Source organism: Capra hircus, chromosome 21 (genome assembly GCF_001704415.2).
Source record: "Capra hircus breed San Clemente chromosome 21, ASM170441v1, whole genome shotgun sequence".
Lineage (NCBI taxonomy): Eukaryota > Metazoa > Chordata > Mammalia > Artiodactyla > Bovidae > Capra > Capra hircus.
In genome coordinates, this window is record NC_030828.1 from 7,780,729 (window position 1) to 7,787,295 (window position 6,567).

The window sequence follows — 6,567 nt, forward strand, 5'->3', positions numbered from 1 at the left end:
TAGACTCTTATTCAATCCCACTGTTTAAATATCACCTCAGTGCTGGTGACTCAGCTGTTTGTATCTCCAGGTCTGCCTGCTCCTGGCAGCAGCAAACTCTTATTGAACTGTCTACCAGACATTTCTACTGGGCCTATGTTTATAGTCATCTTAGACAAAATAGTGCAAACAGAACTCATTTTTTAAGCTTTACTGAGGTATAGTTGACCAATAAAATTGTAAGATATTTAACATGTACAGTATGATGACTTGATACACATTTATATTGTGAAAGGATTTGCTGTATCAAGGTAATTAAGAGAAGGGAGTCCTGTCACATACAAGAGCAGGGTTGAATCTGGAGGGCATTATGCCAAGTGTAATAGTTCAGACAAAAAATGATGAATACTGCATGGTATCACTTATATGCAGAATCTAAAATAAAAACATCAGACTCATAGAAACAGGTGGTTGCCAAGAACTGAGTAATGAGGGGAATAGGGAGAAGTTGGTAAATAGGTACATCTGGTAACTTTCAGATACAAGATGAATGAACTCTAAGGACCTAATGTATAATTCTAGTGCATACCATTACATTATAGTTGATAACCCTATATGATATTGACCTTTGAACAACATGCAGGTTAGGGAGGCCAGTTCTTCTTGAAGTAAAATGTCTGCCTAAACTGTACAGCCCATATTCCATGTCTGCGGTTCCACATCTGCAGATTCAACCAACTTGAATCATGTACTGCTGTAGTATGTATGGACTGAAAAAAATCCATGCATAAGTGAGCCTGTGCAGTTTAAACGTGGGTTGCTCAGGGGCCAAGTGTGATTGAAACATGCTAAGAGAGTAGATGGTGACTGCAGCCATGAACTTAAAAGACACTTACTCCTTGGAAGAAAAGTTATGACCAACCTAGATAGCATATTCAAAAGCAGAGACATTACTTTGCCGACTAAGGTTTCCTGTGGTCATGTACGGATGTGAGAGTTGGACTGTGAAGAAGGCTGAGCGCCAAAGAATTGATGCGTTTGAACTGTGGTGTTGGAGAAGACTCTTGAGGGTCCCTTGGACTGCAAGGAGATCCAACCAGTCCATTCTGAAGGAGATCAACCCTGGGATTTCTTTGGAAGGAATGATGCTAAAGCTGAAGCTCCAGTACTTTGGCCACCTCATGGGAAGAGTTGACTCATTGGAAAAGACTGTGATGCTGGGAGGGATTGGGGGCAGGAGGAGAAGGGGACGACAGAGGATGAGATGGCTGGATGGCATCACGGACTCGATGGACGTGAGTCTGAGTGAACTCCAGGAGATGGTGATGGACAGGGATGCCTGGCGAGCTGCGATTCATGGGGTCGCAAAGAGTCGGACACAAGTGAGCCACTGAACTGAACTGAACTGAAGAGAGTAGAATTTAAATGCTCACATGGAAAACAAAAGTTAAATATTAGATGAGATTGATGACTGAGTAATATCCCATTGTATGTATACACCATGTTCTTCTTCATCCATTCTTCTGACAGACATTTTATTTGTTTCCATACCTTGGCTATCAAATAGAACTCTTTTCTCTTCCCCATTACCTATATCTCCTCTTGAAAGTTGTGTTACTAAGTTCAAGCTCATACTGTTTGCCTCATGACAGATGAAATACACTGAGAGAGGTGAGCTGTTGAGGCAAGGAATAGCCACTTTATTCAGAAAGCCAGCAGACTGAGAAGTTGCTGGACTATTGTCCCAAAGAACCATCTTTCCAAAGTTAGCATTCAGGCTTCTTTTATACTAAGAAGGGAGGAGGTGTGGCTGGTTGTTACAAACTTCTTAGAGAAGGAATCCTTTGTTCTTGCAACTGTAGGTCTGGTCACAATATTCCTGTAAACCTCCAACAAGACAATTGTTATTTTCTGTTCTGCAACTTTTATCTTACATAAATGGAAAAGTGTTATGCTTTGAAAGGTCAGAGCCTTGTGAATGGGCTATTATGTATATTTCAGGCTACGGCAACTTTCTTTTACAAAGCTGCAGAGCCAGCATGACTCAGCACAGGCAACAAAGCACAAGGGTTAGAGCTAAAGAAGCAGATCTAATATGGAGTTAGGGTTGTTCTTCTTTGTTATAGTTGTATTGTGGGAAAGGGTCAAGGCAAACGCTTTTCATTCTCCACTTATGTCTGAGCTGAATTTTGTTAAATGAGTAAATATTTCTGAATTATTATTATTATTATTATTTTTTATAATTTAACAATTTAATTCTCAATGGATAAAGCATGGAAGAAGACTCTAAATTTCAAACTAAATCAGAGCCTTTTCTACATCATGCTGTTGATGCTGCTGACAGACTGGTTATGTAACCAGAACTCAATATACAAATTGCTACAGAACAGACATTTTATTCCTGAAAACACTAAAATAATAAAGAACATGACATTATGTAATTAAATATGACTGGTGGGGAAAGCTCTCAGAACAATCTGATTTTGATTTTCAAGCGAAAATAGGAAGTTGCCTATTTTAAAAGTTGTTGGGTTTTGAAAATGGATCTTTTTATGGATTTATCACACAACCAGAGAACCAACTTTTGCAGTTTGCTCTCATATATCAGGAAGTGTAGTTTCTTCCTCACTGAAAATGCAGACATGGAAGGGAGCATGTGTATGATCAAACACTGCTTAGTCGCTCAGTCGTGTCCGACTCTTTGTGACCTCATAGACTATAGCCAGGCTCTTCTGTCCACGGGGACTCTCCTGGCAAGAATACTGGAGTGGGTTGTCATACCCTCCTCCAGGGGATCATCCCAACCAGGGATCGAACCCAGGTCTCCCACATTGCAGGTGGATTCTTTACTGACTTAGCCACCAGGGAATGATCAAACACACTTTTCCAAATATAGCATTAGTGGGCTTGCTCGTATTTCAAGGATATGTCTCCATGAATACTGGTTTGTCTCATAGTTCTCACTTTTTTGGAAGACTTGACTTAGTCCAGAAATGCCATGGCATGCATACAAAAGTTAGCTTCTTATATTCTCTTGTACTGATCGAGCAGCTGGCTTGTCTTGATGATTGGCCAGTATTAAAAAGGGTAAAGTGCATAATTGTGGGTGCTGAAGAGCTGAGTGCAGTTCATTTCTAGCAGTCTCTAAATCATCTTCTGAAGAGGCACTGTCTAATACAAATATTACCCCTTGAGATCCTTGGTAGTAGCGGCTCCAGTATTTCCGGATATTATCAGCCCCTCCAAGTTCTTTTACATTCAAGATGGCATTCTGGAATGGCACTGCTTTTATACTAAAACCTGTTGTTGACACAACACTGTCAGGGCTTTCGCTGCAGAGCTTGGACAGCAGGCTGGTCTTGCCAGAGCCCGTGAGGCCTATGCAGACCAGGTCATACTCTGGGCGTGCAGGCGGTGGACCCTTGCAGCAGAGTGCTCTAAAACACAGATAATCCATGTACAGAAACGCCTCACTTATCCGGAGATCAGACATCCGACAGCCTAAAGCATCCGGAACGGCTCCGAACCCGGAAAAAAAAAGCAGCGTCTCTCTGAATTATTTTTGTATAGGGAAAAATGTTCTGAGATGCAATGCTAGTTAGGTTGTATATCTCTTAGATGTGCATTCTCAGTTAGTTGAAATTGCCCCAATTTGGGAAAAAAATTGCATCATAAATCTTGATAGAGTTGGTCTCATTTTTCAGTTGTTGCTCCTTTTTACTTTTAATGATAATTTTCTATTGTTTTCACTTTTTAAATTCAGTTCGTTGTGTGTTTTGTTTAACTCCATGATGTACAGTGATGTTTATTTGTAGCAATAGCATTTTTTTTTCCACTGGAAAATGGGCTTGGTAATGTCAGGAGGTTATCAGCATTTTCCTTACTTAAGGTGGCTTTAAACATCTTAGAGTCTGCTCAATCATCTTCCATGTCTTGGGAAATTGTCTTTGGCATGGACAACACCCTTTATGTTGGCATTAAACTTTTCTTGGAGAATGTTTTAACCTATAGATATAGGACTGGAGTCCTAGGCAGAATACAAAGTACCATCTCATTGAAAATAATTTTGAAGCACTTTCTTAACTTTTAGATTAAAATTTTTGGTCTAATTTTATCACAATGGTGTGTTTAATGAAGTAAGAATGTATATAACTGTTTAAAATTGTGCTCTTGGCTTTGTTCATACATTTTATTTATGTGTGCACACACACGCAGAGTATATAGTATATCTCAAGAGACTTGCTTGGATGCTGACCCTTCTTTTTCGCCTCAGTCTATGAGAAATCTCATAATTACTCCTTCACTTTCTTCTCCAGAATTAGGCTGACTGCTTGTATTTCTTTAATATTAAGGAGTTCAAATTCTTTTTCATATATTAATTGGACATTTGTATCTCTTTTCTGGTGAAGCATGTCCATATTCTTTGTGCTTTTGTGACTTCTTTTTCTCATTTATAGGTAAGAAATTTTTTGTATTAATGTCAGAAACCCTTTGTTAATCATACATCATACATTTTGTCAATCAGTTGCTCAGTCATGTCCGACTCTTTGCAACCCCGTGAACCTTTTAGCATGCCAAACACCCCTGTCCTTCACTATCTCCCTGAGTTTGCTCAAACTCATGTCCTTTGAATCAGTGATACCATTTGACCATCTCATAGCATTCTATCACCCCCTTTTCTTCCTGCCCTCAATCTTTCCCAGCATCAGTGTCTTCCAATGAGTCAGCTCTTTGCATCAGGTGGCCAAAGTATTGGAGCTTCAGCTTCAGCATCAGTCCTTCCAATGAACATTCAGAGTTGATTTCCTATAGGATTGACTGATTTGATCTCCTTGCAGTCCAAGGGACTCTCAAGAGTCTTTTCCAACACAATTTGAAAGCATCAGTTCTTCAGTGCTCAGTCTTCTTTATGGTCCAGCTCTCATATCCATACGTGACTATTGGAAAAACCATAACTTTAACTATGTGGGCCTTTGTCAGCAAAGTGATGTCTCTGCTTTTTAATACACTGTCTAGGTTTCTCATAGCTTTTCTTCCAAGAAGCAAGTGTATTTTAATTTTTTGGCTGCAGACACCATCTGCAGTGATTTCGGAGCCAAAGAAAATAAAATCTGTCACTGTTTCCACTTTTTCCCCATCTATTTGCCATGAAGTGATGGAACTGGATGCCATGATCTTAGTTTTTTGAATGTTGGGTTTTAAGCCAGCTTTTTTACTCTCCTCTTTCTCCTTCAGCAAGAAGCTCTTTAGTTCCTCTTCACATTCTGCCATTAGAGTGGTATCATCTGCATATATGAGGTTCTTGACATTTTACCCTGCAATCTTGATTCTAGCTTATCATTCATCCAGCCTGGCATTTCACATGATGTACTCTGCATAGATGTTAAATAAGCAGGGTGACAATATAATACACAGCCTTAATATACTTCTTTCCCAATTTGGAACCAGTCCATTGTTCCATGTCCAATTTTAACTGTTGCTTCTTGACCTGCATACAGGTTTCTCAGCAGAGAGGTAAGGTAGTCTGATATTCCCATCTCTGAGAATTTTCCACAGTTTGTTGTGGTCCACACAGTAATTTACCATTTTATTTGAGGCAAAAACTTTAAAAATTTCTCTTGTGAGAAAATTTCAAAAAATATAAAAGTAAAGAGAATAATTTGCAAATCTTATGCAGCCATCACTGGCTTCCACAATTATTGACAGATGACCAGTCTTACTCAGTCTTATCCCCATATCCACCCATTTCCAGCTCCCTGAGTTATTTTGAAGCAAATCCTAGACATCAGTCTATTTTACTGGGGGCATTTGAACCTATATATCTGAAAGATAAACCTTTTTTTTTCATATACACAATTACTCTATCACTATCTCACCTACAACCTAACAATATTATGAAATATCCATGTTCAGATGTCCCAGATGGTGTCATAATTTTTTACAGTGTCTTCATTTGAATTAGGATGCCTTTAATTCTCTTTTACTCTGTAGACCTTCTCTCTCTCACAGTTATTTAATGAAGAAACCAGGTTGTTTGTTCTACAGAATTTTTCATTGTCTGGATATTTGTGGTTGTGCCCGCAAAGTATTCTTCAGATATTGTTCTAGACGTATATCCTGTAAACTCATAGTCAGATCTAATGATCTGAGAATATCCAGATTATGTTTGAATGTTTTTGCAAGGCTAATTCACATATCTTGTTGGTGCTTCTGTCATGAGATCCCTTTCTTATAAGAAAGGCAAGAAAGGTGTTTGATTCTTTATTTTTACTTGCCTGTTTCCAAAATGAGGTAGCTCCCTACCATTCTCATAAGGCAGTCAATAAGTATTTTTTAAAACTTGATATCAATATGAACTCATGAATTTAAGCATATTTGAAGGGTTTGAATGCATTGTAATTATTATTCTTTTTGGACATAAACATGACAGTTGAGGATAATAATCCAATCTACAAACCACAGCTGTTTATACCATTTGTTACACATGTCTACATGGTGCTTTTTGGGAATTTCTTGAAATAACAGTTATAATTCTTCTATCTTATCATTTAAAATCAAAATTCGGAGACAGAGTGTGTGTGTGTGTTG

General features: G+C 38.6%; 1 pseudogene; it reads right to left on the reverse strand.

The window, feature by feature from the left end:
- Positions 2,996-3,524, reverse strand: LOC108638451 (annotated as a pseudogene).